The sequence below is a fragment of the Globicephala melas genome, chromosome 15 (genome assembly GCF_963455315.2).
Source record: "Globicephala melas chromosome 15, mGloMel1.2, whole genome shotgun sequence".
NCBI classification, from domain to species: Eukaryota; Metazoa; Chordata; class Mammalia; order Artiodactyla; family Delphinidae; genus Globicephala; species Globicephala melas.
Window position 1 is genome coordinate 77,130,820 of NC_083328.1, and position 13,444 is coordinate 77,144,263.

The window sequence follows — 13,444 nt, forward strand, 5'->3', positions numbered from 1 at the left end:
TTAAATGGGATCACAAAAAATGAAATTTCCTACTTCTCTTGAGAAGGTAGAAGTTTGGTATATCCCTTTGGGGTAGTTTTGCCTGCAAGTAACAAATAAAACCTTCTTAGTCTGGCTGGGTTTAAACCATAAGAAAATCTGTTATCTCATATAAAACAAATTTCAGAGGTTGGTTCCAGGTGTGGTGTGTCTGAGATCTGCTCCAGGTGTCCTGGGTTCTGTGTGGCAAGATGGTGGCAACCACTTCTGGCATTTCAGAGAGACACAAATCTGTTCAAAGGAAGAAAGACCATCTCTTCTTGTTTCTTTCTTTGGAAGTTCAGGCATCAAGGTGGCCTTTTCTCATGTGTTATTGGCTAAAATTGGGTCATATGCCCATTCCTATATAAATCACTGACAAGGAAAATTGGCTTAGACCAATATGGTGCCAGCCCTGGAGAATACAAGGGGAATAAGATCAACATTCTCTGGGTCACATAGGGGAGGGGATTGCATGGACAAAGAAGTGGAGAATGGGTATTGGGAGGCAATCAACAAAGTCCATTACAATCTGACATTACAGGTTCCATATTCCCTCTTGGAAGAAATTGGCTGGAGCTGGGTTTATGTTGCCCCCTTTAAAGATAGATGGAGTCTTCAGTTTGCCACTGGACCGCCCATATTATTTGATATCCTATTTGCCTCAATATTTATGTTACCTGCTCAGCTCCTACAGGCATTTAAGTTTGGGACTCTATTTCTATACACTTCAGGTTTGCCGTACTTTTCTTAAGCGGTGTTTCCCATCGATATTGTCCAGCATGCTTGGATAATCGATTAGAGTGATTGTTTAATTGCTCCTCTCTCCCTTTGCCCATTCGATGCTGCTTGCCAACCTTCCAAATGATTGATATTTTCTTTCCTCTTGTGGCCAATTTTCCCCCTCATGTCTTACTTTTGGTGATGTACTGATCCTGTGGGCCACCAGGAAAATCCCAGGAAAACTCCTTCGTCCCATTCATGCCGCTGTGAAAGGTCTTCAAGAATTTGAGTCTTCAAAAAGCTGCCTCCATAATGAACTAGTCTTAGTGAAGAGAGAAAACATAACAGTGTCAAGCTTGGCTAGTGACAGGGTGCAATTAACCCAGGATCAAATTGCAGCAAGATGGAATGGGCTAGATGGTCCTGTTATCCTAACAAAGGGATTATACAGTAAGTGCCCTTCAAAAGGGAGACATTATTCTATGCGGAACTCTAGAATGAAAAGAGACAAGGTTGAACTCTTCACAATTTCCAAACAGATATCATAGAGTAGGGAAACTAGTAAATGATGTTTTAAATAATCATTCCATTTCTTAGCTGATGACTGGTAAGGCATACATACACTGTCAATTTTGATAGTTCTTGCAGCTGTAGCTACTAGAAAATTCTAGGTTGAAAATATCTTAACCTCTATTAGGTTAAGACCTCTATTAGGAAATTCAGAATCTTGAATACATTGGGGCACATAATGTAAAGAGAGTGTATGGAATTAATTCATTCTTTCAAAAAGAATTTTTAAAGTTCTTATGCACATGCTTCTGAGTGTTAGGGATATGGCAAGGAGCAATTTGGATTATGTCTTTACTCTCTTTAGATTATATCTGGAAGAGAGTTAATAAAAAAGTAACACATAGAAAAGATGATTTCAGAGTGATGGGTGCTATGAAGAAAATGAGAAAAACCATGTTTTGGGCAGTAACAGATGGGGAATAGAAGTAGGCAGCTGCATGCTGCTAAGTGTTCAACAGCTGGTTCTCTGCGGGGGCAAAGCCCTGATCTGTAGTGTTTGCCAATTTCTTTAGTGTAAATACTCCCATCACGGCTGATTTCAAGCTACCAACATGACTAGGAGTTGGGAACAGATGCCCACAGCATACGCCAGCTCCAGAATACCTCTGGGAGTATGCTACGTTGCTTTCAGAAAGGGCTGTGAGGCAAGACCTCTTTGATAAAGTGACATTTGAGCCAAGATGTGGATGATGACGAGGAGCTGGCCGTGAGAAGGAAGATCCAGGGCGAGAGCTTTCCAGGCAGAGGGAACCTATTGCAAAGGCAAAGGTCCTGAAGTAGAAACAAACTTAGTATATTCTCCAGAGGAAACAAGGATGGTGAGGGAGTAGAGTTTAGAAACAGAAGGCATTAGGAAGTGGGAGAGATGTGTGGGCTAAATCATGCAGGGCCTTGAAGATCATGTTAATAAATTTAGATTCCGTTATAAGTGTTATGGGAAACCTTATGAGGTTTAAGCAGGTGATCGACCATACCTACTTAGCAAGAGCCTGTATTTAAGTTTTCATGAAAAGAATTCAGTATATAGTTGTCCTGTGGCGGGACAAGGTGGAGAAAGAGAAATAGTAGACTTTGTGGGATTTTACAGTCTATGTTTTGATTATACTTCCATTTTCTCAAAGAAAAAGCTGTATGTGAACCAATTAGCACAATGTCTGACACACTGCAAGCACTGCATAAATGTTGATGCATTTGGGATTAACTTGGAAGTGGGTTTCATGGGTGCTCAGTGATGTACTGATAGCACTGGATGTATATCAGAGCTAGAACATCACAGAGTTGGGGTCGCCGTGGAACTCAAACAAGTTGCCGAAGATTGGGTTACAACCAGCAGATCTATCTCCAGATTTTGAAACTTCGTTCAGGTTAGATAGATATCAGGTTGACACTTATTCCCCAGGACTGAGAGTTGGCCAGATTATAAACCATGGTTAGGTCTTAAATTGTAGTACATTTATTCATTTGCTCCAATCAGGGACTCTCGTTCAGCCACCAAAGTGGACACCATCTGACACCTTCACAGAGGACATTTTAATGCAAAGGTATGAAGAAAAGGTTTCTCATGGGTTTTTCCTTTTTGCAACTATTGGTTTCTTTCCTTCCTTCCTTTATTAACTAGTAAATGAGCATCCTTTATTTATTTAACTGTTTTTTTTTAATTGAAGTATAGTTGATTTACATTATGTTAATTTCTGCTGTATAAAACGGTTTTCCTTTTGTATGTTTGTTTGTTTGTTTTTTGCCATGCGGCTTGCAGGATCTCAGTTCCCTGACTGGGGACTGAACCTGGGCCACGGCAGTAAAAGGTCGGAATCCTAACCACCAGGCCACCAGGGAACTCCCAATGAGTATCCTTTAAAAGAGGAATGTGGGAACATTATTAGCTCTTTTAACAGGCATAAAAACACTGGTGATATCAGTAGGTAGAATTTACTGAGTGCTTGCCAAATACTTGTTCAGTGTGCCAAATGCCTTATACACTTACATAAGCTTCCTAAAAGTCCTAAGAGATGGGGACATTGTTATCTTTATTATACAGATGGAGAAGCTGATGCTTAGGAAGGTTGAGTCGTTGTCCGAGGGTGAGATAATGGTGGAGCCAGGATTCACACTAGTTTCTGCAGGCCCTCCAGAGCCTCTGGCCCCAAGCAGCTTTTCAGATTTTTGTCCTGTGTCTTCTGAACTTTGCTCTTTGCGTCGCCCCTTCTCTCTTCTCACTGCTACTCTTTATGTTCAAGATCCCAGGGTTTTCACAACAGTTCCCAATGGGGTCTCTGCACTTGCAGTCTCTCCTATTCAATGCCATCTTATGAACAGCACTAAATTGTACTCTTAGAAGGGCAGCTCTGGCCGTCTTATGCTCTGATTGAGAAACCTCAATGTCTCCCCATTGAATGAAGAGCAGATCTCTCGACCGCATTCTGAGCGCTGGAAAAGAGCTTGTACTTGAACCAGACAAAGGACTGAGCGCTGGCATTTTGTAACATGGTGGAGTGCTGGCTGCTTTCTGCGCCTCAGTCTCATGGTGGTCTGTGCTGCTCCCTTCTCCCAAAATTCATGTTAGAGTTTGTGTTTCTGGAAGGCAGGGACTTTGCTAGACATCTCTGTATAAACTGTATGAATCTGCATCATGACTATGCACAATGTCACATGCCTTTTTCGTTTGCATCAAATCCAGTGTGTTTATTCCAAGGTCACACCCCAGAGTTGGTGAGTAATCTAACTGTCTCCATATAATTTTTTCAAGAGTCTTAGTTCTCTATAGGACAGCAAAAAAGCTGCCGGATTTTATGAGTATCCCCCAAAGCTGTCTTTCAGTCTGGAGTCACTTTCTTTGGTGCTGGGTGCCCCTGGCCCATGTGGCCATTTGAAGGGTGCAGGACTGTTCCTTTAATACTAAGCCTAGTCAAAGGGCTGGGTCATGAACAGTTGAGATACAGTAGTGCTAAGAACGCAATGTCTGGCTTTAAATTTCCCTCACCATTTGTAGTCATGTGTTCATGGACAAACCACCCTTGTGCCGCTGTCTTCCCCCCCGTAAAGCAGAATATCAATGCTGTCTCCTCATGCACTTATTATGAGGATGAAGGAAATATAGGACTTAGAACAATGCCTGGCAGGTAGGAAGTGCTTAATGAATGTTAGGAAGTATTTTTTCCCCCATTCAGGGCCCTTCCTCTCACTAGAGATGTTGCAGGGTGTACGAGAGCAGTACCTGTGACAAAGGCTTCAATATTCCCCAGGGGTAGGGCTCTCCAATTTCTGCTGCCCTTGTGAACACCTCTCCCTAGGTACCATGTGGTTAGGTGATTCTTGGTTGCTCAACTTGTCACAGTGTCAGTTTCTTCATCTGTAAAATGGGAGCACAATGTGACTTGCAAGGTGTTAGAAAGGGCTTTCATACATTTAACATAGATCTTAGCACATAATGAATGTTAGGATCAAATCAAGCAAGGGATCTGATGTGCTTAGCACAGTATCTACCAGGTAGAAAGGGTTCAATTTATGTCAACTATCACTGTTGTCACCATTATCATCACCATCATCACCATCATCATTATCATTATCATCCTCATTCTCATATCTGACCTCACAGAGCATACTGCTTGAACACTTCAGTGACTGATACATATTGGTTAACTTGTGCAATTAATTTGAAAAACACCAATTCATAGACAATACTAGGAGTTTTATGTATTTTCAATTCTTTTATGTATATTCAATTCTTTTCTAAAAACCATTTCTTAATAGTTGATTCTTATGGTTTTGCAGTTAATGGTATCTAAATATATTAAAAATGTGCCTCACAGGGCTGTCTGAATGATACAGGATTTTGATCAACCTTACTTGCGCTGGGAATAAATTGGTTCAGTTTAAATACTTTGTCTAAAAGTTATTTGTCCTGGAAAATACCAGTCTAATTCCCTTACAAGTAAGAAAATTATAAAGAGAGAGATCTAAGCAGTGAGTAAAATATAGGCTCAGAAAATGTGTATCAGCATACCTTAATGAAAGTAGAATAAATCTTGGAACTTTAATATCCCCTTTCTTGGACCTAAATAGGCCCCTTTGGAAAACTATTTTATTGTTTCTCATTAAATTAGAATTGTGCTGAGGTGCCACTATCTACTGGTTCCTATTATTATTAATGTAAAAAAAATCACTGCATATTCAGCATGTCCCCAGTTAAAGCCGACAGAAAAATCCTCCCCACACTTATGCTTAACTCTGGCTCGTTTTTAAACAAAGTTCCTTTTTTGTTGTTTACATCTGCATTTAAAGATAGCAATCCTTTCTAGTGACAAATAAGGAAATTTAATATATAGGTTTACTTCTGCTCTGTTAAATTAACAGCTCTTGCAGAAGAAGCATGGAAAGAGTTACAGAGGCCAGAACTGTCTCATTAACTTTGGGAAGATGCAGTAATCGCTGGGCAGCAGAATGTAGGAAGCGTCATTTTTCAGAACATGGGTACTTTGATAGTATGTTAGAGAGGAATACTCAAATTTTTGATCCATCAATGAGATGGAAGGTGTCTTAGTTAATTCGAGCTGCTATAACATGGACTGTGTAACTTATAAACAGAAGAAATTTATTTCTCACAGTTCTGGAGTGTAGAAGTCCAAGATCAAGGTGCCGGCAGATTTGATTCAGATGAGAGTCCACTTCTGGGTTTTATAGATGGCTATCTTCTTATTATATCCTCACATGGCAGACAGCATGGACTTTTCTCATTAGGGTATTAATCCTATTCATGAGGGCTCCACCCTCATGACCTAATCACCTCCCGAAGGCCCCACCTCCACATACCATCACATTGGGGATTAGATTTCAACACAGGAATTTCGAGGGGACACAAACATTCAGTTCTAGAATATGGTTGCTGTTCACAATATTTCTCAAAAATGCTACCCTGTAGTGTCTTCTCTTCCTGATGCATTCATGAAATAGACACTGAACGACAACAGATGCTGTACGTCGGTGGCCTACCAGCCACAGCTGGCCCACCAGCCACAGCTGGCCCAGAGATGCGTGATGTGTGGGCCTCGGGAACATACTGCATATGGCGGCAGTTATTGGAGCCTCACTGAGACCAGGCATCCCTCTTTCATATTTCCAGTAGATTCTTGGCTCCTTAGAGTTTTCAACCCCTGAATAAAAAACACTGAGCATGTATGATAGCTCAGATACTATGTTAGGGCATAGATTACAAGTTAATGTCCAAGTCCTCATAAAGGCTGTCAAGCGCCTACATGGTGCCCTTCTTCCCCAGCCCTTATCATCTTGTCTACTACGTTCTGCTCTGCTGACTCCAACCTGACCACATGGACCCCTCTTCCTACCAGCATCTACACCACCCCTCACCTCTTTCTGGTTTTTGCTCAAATGCCATGTTGTCAGGGTGACTTTCCCTGTTCCTCCACTTTTAACTTACAAGTATTTTCTCCCTTTCAGAACTCACTAATCCCTTTTCCTTTGTTTTTCTACCAAAGCCTTTATCATGATCTGACATACTGAATATTTAATTCATTCATTTATTGTCTGTAAGCTTCATGAGGGCAGCAATTCTGTCTTACTGCTGTCTTTCTAACAACTACAACAGTGCAGGTACCTGATAAACAAGATGAACAATGAATGCATGAGCATGGTGTATGCTAAAAGAGACCCAGGTTGCTATGGGAACCACAAGTAACTCAGTGAGACTGGAGCATGGAATTTGAGGTTGGAGTAGGGAGAGATGAGGGTGGAGTGGTGAGGACTGTGGACTTGGACAGGAGGACAAGAGGGAGCCATGGAAAGATGAGTGACCAGAAAGCAGAAGAAGGATAAGATTACTAGGAATGTTTTTTTCTTTTTTGCGGTACGCAGGCCTCTCACTGTTGTGGCCTCTCCCGTTGTGGAGCACAGGCTCCGGACGCGCAGGCTCAGCGGCCATGGCTCATGGGCCTATCCGCTCCGCGGCATGTGGGATCTTCCCGGACCAGGGCACGAACCCGTGTCCCCTGCATCGGCAGGCAGACCCTCGCCACCAGGGAAGCCCCACTAGGAATGTTTTTACTCTGCTGTTTTGCAAACCAAAATAGTATATATAGCTACTCATTTCCATGAATCTGAGTATAGGACCTTACTAACGGTTTAGAAAATGCTAATGAGTCTGTTTTCATAGAATTTTACCAAGCCCTTAAGCATGCAGTTTACCTTGGATTGTCCCCTAAGATACTGGCTTGATTTCAAGCAGCTTCAGCCTTAGAGAGTTAATTAGAGAAGAAAGTAAAAGGCAATAAGGTAGATCCAGCTTGAACAATAGGGTCATCCAGATAGATCCAACTTTCAGCTTTGCTGCTTGTTAGCTATGTGAACTTAGAAAAATTACTTCACCTCTCTGAACCTTTTTTCTCATCTGAAAAATGGGATCAAATATGCCTACTATTCCAAGCTGTCCTGAGCATTAAATTAAAAAAAAATCAGTGTGTCTCATGCCTTCCATAGTTGTAGGTAGTGAAGATACAGAAGCCATATTTACGAAGGCAATCATGCCTTTTATTAATGATTATGCAAATGAATGCCTCTTATTTTTAAGAATGTTAAAGGTTGGCTTAATTTTTACAAAAAAAAAATAATTGGATATATAATACTGTGGCTTTTCCTTTTTTCTTTCTTTTTTGCTTTTTATGTTTTTTAGAACATATGGAACCTATCTATTTGCTGCATCTTATGTATGTACTTCCCTAATATTGGTGTAAGTTGCCGCCTTGGTAAAGCGTATTCTTGAGTCGTAGACCTATGCTGTAAATGTCTCCCTCTTTTGGGGAGTCAGGTAAACTCTGTTCTGAGATCAGGGGAGGCACCTCATCATTGTTTGAATCCTGTGAGTACTATGGATTACACTGTAATATATACAGCATGTAAATAAGTTTCAGAGGCATAAAAGCTTCAAAACTAAACGAAAAGGAAAATTTAATAACTGGCTGATTTTTAAATTGTGCACTAAATAATCTGTTTTTCATCCTAAGAAAGGGGAGGAGAAAGGCAGAGTTTAATAGACATATAGGAACAAAGTAACGTCCAGTATCTAGGGGGTGCAAATCACATTCCATGAACCAAACAATGTGGCTTTCATCAGATCGCCTTCAGCTGCTCTGCCTCGGCACTTGAGTATAACTCAACCAACTGTAACACAGGAAGAAACTCTTGACAAAGGGCAGAAGACAGCACAGAGCCCACAGATCTTGGCCAAATTCTGCTAATTCGAGCTATGTATATAATAACATGTCTGTCAAGTGATGTGTTTGGAACTATCCTTCTAGGGCAGAGGTTAAAAGAAAAGAAGAATTAACTAATAAGGACCTACTGTATAGCGTAAGGAACTCTACTTAATACTCTGTAATGGCCTATATGGGAAAAGAATCTAAAAAAGAGTGAATATATGTATTTATACAACAGATTCCCTTTGCTATACCCCTGAAACTAACACAACATTGTAAATCAATTATACCCCAATACAAATTTTAAAAAAGGATATAAGAAGCATTAAATGTACAGGAAAAAAAAAGAAGAGAAGAATGTAAAAAGAAATAAGACATTTGCACAACTGTGACGATCTCGGGATTGAAGGGATAGAAATGGATCTGGGATATACAGAGCAGAGGTTTAACTGGGAGTGATTTCAGCCCCCGGGGGACATATAACAATGTCTGGAGACACTTGTGGTTGTCACACTGGGCAGGTGCTGTTGGCGTCTAGTGAGAAGAGTCCAGGGCTGCTGCTGAACATCCTACAATACACAGGACAGCCCCTCCCCCTGCCCCAGTAAGGAATTTTCCAGCCCCCAAATGTCAACAGTGCTGAGATGGAGAAACCCTTTGTGTAGAGATTTCAACTCTAACTGTTGGTAAGTTTGAGATTTTTTTACATGATTTAGCCATCTGAAGGTCCAGTCCCAGCTTTATCTTCCTCAGGAAATGATGCAACTGAGGTGAATGCATTGTGTTCTCACCTGTTCTGCGTTCTTTCTTGGTGTTTGATGAGAGGGCATTGAATTGGCACAGGTCTCTGAGCAGTTGGTTGTGATCTGTTCAATGAAAGGACCTCAGTGTGAGAAAACCATGGTCTTTTCTTCACATGGGTAAGAACTTACATCTTTATGAAGCCAGCCTGTGAAATGACCACGATTGAACACAAGCATGAACCTCAGTGCTCCTTTCTTCCCTACGAGTGTCTCTTCTGTAAGTTTGAGGAGCAGTGGTGGAAAAGCAGGGAAGATTTTCATTGCCTCTGTCTCTGCTTCACCCGGATTGTGGTTAAATAGAAGACTTCAGTCTCCAGGGCTGTCAATCTACTCCTTTTTAATAGCATCAAATTTGTTTTAAAAAATTCATGCTGTGGGTTTTGAGGTAATAACTGTAGCTCCAGAAATGTTTGTTAAAGATTACACTAGATAGACACTTTTTAATGAACAGTGTCTGTTCTTGGGCATTTATACTTTATAACAGTATATCTGGGGAAGGAAAAACAATATGGGAGCTAGAGGTTTTTCAGCAAATTTCACTCAACTATTGCTCTCTGTGTCCAAATGTCTCTGAAAATTTGATGGGAGGAAGAATTTTGTCCTTATGCTTGACTGAATAATCTGCTAAATTATATTTTAAATCAGCATATCCTAAAATTGAAGAACAACTAATGCTAAAGCATATCATGGATTATTGTACATGTAATTTGCATAAAAGTTAAAAAAAAAGTCAGTACTTCAGTAGTATCAGGTCGCTGCCTACAAAGATTGCACAAAACCAATGGCTAAGATGAATATTGTTAGTGTTCAGACCTTCTGTTTCCTACTTATAAAAAAAAGCATAGCATAGCCACCAATTGAGTGGGCTCATAATCAAATCATAACCGTTTGGAATAAAATGGAAGCTTAATGTGAAACTGCTGATACAGCAAGTTTAATTAAAGCTCTTCTGTATTTTGAGAGTAAAGTTCTAAATTTCTGTATTTCAATGATTTCCAAACTGTTCTCTGGATGCAAGTGGTAGGTCTGGGTCCTGTGGGGATTCAAGGTCATAGGAACTGCTGTGTGGATGTCCAGGCCAGCCATGCTCACCAGCCCTTCATCCCAGGCTTCATCCAAAGCAGCTGCGGGTCACCTGTCATATTTATTGGATTTCTGCAAGTTTTGTGTGAAGACAGGAATCTACGGCTAAAAAAAAGCTGGAACACTGTTGGAGTAGTTGTTAAAAGTTCCCAGGTGGAAGAGCTATTTTTTTAGGTACATAAAATAATGCAAATGAAGAAATAATGAAATGAAAATGCAAGAGCAAAAGAAAAGTTTTTAAACTAGATGAAAGGAGAAGGGCAGTATGTACTGTACCTCCTCTCTTGCCTGGAGTCTGTTAAATTTAATTAGCTATTAACTGGAACCTACACACAGTTTATAATTCTCTCTCTCTTTTCCCCCCTTCACTTCCTTCCCTTCCCTTCTTTCCCCTTCCTCCCTCCCTCCCTCCCTTCTTTCCTTCCTTCCTTCCTCCTTCCTTTTTTTTACTTCTCTCCCTTCCAACACGTATTTACTGAGTGACAAAAAACAAAACCAAAACGAAACAAAAAACCCGACAAAAATCAAATACATAAACAAGATAATTTAAGACAGTGATAAATACTATGAAGGAAATTAAACAGAATGACCTGATAGAAAATGCCTGGGCTGAAGAAGGTTGAGACTATTTTGGTTAGTTATTTTGGACAAGAAAGTGGTATAAGCCACTGAAAATATGCTCTGTAAGATCAGAAGCTCTTCCCCATCTCACTCCCCACCTCAAGGTATAGTTTTGGTTTGGGGAGAAAAAAAAAGGGGCTTATATTTGGTGAGTTATATTATCTACCGTTTTCCTTCTTATAAGACAGGCATGGCATTAACTGATTTCTGGCATAAAGTCCAAGAATCGTATCTGGATAAAGCATGCTAAGTAGTCATACTTTAGGAGATTAAATTTTCATTTGGGATAAAATTGAATGCATGTATAACAGAGGGCTACCCAACCACTATTCTTGATTTAACTAAAGGAAATAAATGTGATTTGTTGTGGACTATGTCTTTTAAAGAGCAGTATTTCACCTGGAAGCTAAAGGATGAGAAAGAGGCAACTATGCAAAGATATAGATATTAAATAGATATGCAAAGATTTAGATATTCTGCTCAGAGGGAACAACTACTGCAAAGGCTTGGTGAGTAAGAGCTCACCATGTCAGGAGGCCAGAAATTGACATTAAGGATGGCTCTGGGATCCCAGATTCAGGTCAGTCTGACACCACTCCCCTGACTGGGTCATGTCCATTCTATCCCGTAAGGAGCTTCTCTGAAGTGTTCTTGCTGTGTTCTGGGTTGTCCCTCAGTAGGACATGTTGATGGATTTAATGCCTCATTGATAACGAAAACTTACAAGTGTGAGAGGCCACTGCAAACAAAAATGTCAGCAGCAACAACACTAGAAAATAACTGTGTGAAATCCTATGGCTGGTTCATGCTTGCTGTTTCCTGTGATGGTAGGTCCAATGCAAGGGCAAAATGAGTTCAAAGTTTAGTAGGCATTTTAGCCACAGTTTAAAATCATTGTCATCATACTTCTCAAGTTAAAATTTAAAAGTTACCCCAAATTAACTATTGTTAGTATTATTGAATATATCTTTTCAGAATGTTTTTTGGGGGTGTATATATTAGGTAAATATATACCTAATATGTGAAAAATAAAAATAGGTTTTAATTGTGTATGTATCTCTCTCTCTCTCTCTCTCTCCCTCTCTCTCTCTCTCTCTCTATATATATATATATATACACACATATATATATTTTTGGAAACTCTACCTCACTCTTTTTATAAATTTATTTATTTATTTATTTTTGGCTGCATTAGGTCTTCGTTGCTGTGTGCGGGTTTTCTCTAGTTGCGGCGAGCAGGGGCTACTCTTCGTTGCAGTGCACTGGCTTCTCTCATTGCGGTGGCTTCTCTCGTTGTGGAGCACGGGCTCTAGGTGCGTGGGTTTCAGTAGTTGTGGCATGCAGGCTCAATAGTTGTGGCTCTCAGGCTCTAGAGTGCAGGCTCAGTAGTTGTGGCGTGTGGGCTTAGTTGCTCCGAGGCATGTGAGATCTTCCTGGACCAAGGCTCGCACCCACATCCCATGCAATGGCAGGCAGATTCTTAAGCACAGGGCCACCAGGGAAGCCCCGAACCTCACTCTTTTTAATGCTAACTAATATTCCATTCTTTGGAAATACGATTATTTATTAACAAGGCATTGGAATCCTCACTTTGCCATTTACTAGCTGTCTGCCTTTAAGAAATTTATTTAGTTAGGTCAGGAGAAGAGGAAGTAACATTCTAGGTAGAAGAAATGTATGTGAAAGATATTAATGTAAGAAATGGGGAATTCCCTGGCATGGTTAGGACTCATCACTTTCACTGCTGGGGCCCTGGTTCAATCCCTGGTTGGGGAAACTAAGATCCTGCAAGCTGCAAGTCATGGCCAAAAAAAAAAAGTAAGAAATGTATGTGTAAAGGTATTGGTTCAAAGAAGGGTAGAACAAAGATTAGCACATTGGGACTTAGTGCATGAGGACATGGGTAGTAGATGAGATGAGAGGGAGTCGGAGCTGGGTCACGTGGGGCCATCAAGAAGCTTTTAACCAAGGGGGTAACATGGTGACATTTGAGTGTTCAAACTTTATGTGAAGAATGGCCTAGAAGAATGGCCTATCTATATACAAAAGTGGGCAGGGGTAGGAGAATAATTTTTTACCTTGGTTATCTTTCATTTATTTGTTCTTTATGGAAAACTCCTCTAGAACCAAGACTAATGTTACAAATATTTGCTCTTTATCTTGATACCTGTGAAGACTTTACTTATTTCTGGATGACTTGTTGAAAGAAATCACCAAAATTGAAAGGCACATGGACGTATGAACACCCAATGAAGTGACTTCTCCAAAGAAAGAAAAGAATAGGCTCTTTAAAAGGGAATTTGAAGGCAGACCTTGCCAGACCTTTTTAGCATAAGATCATTATCATATTTCCTTTTTTTTTTTTTTTTTTTGCGTTACGCGGGCCTCTCACTGATGTGACCTCCCCCGTAGTGGAGCACA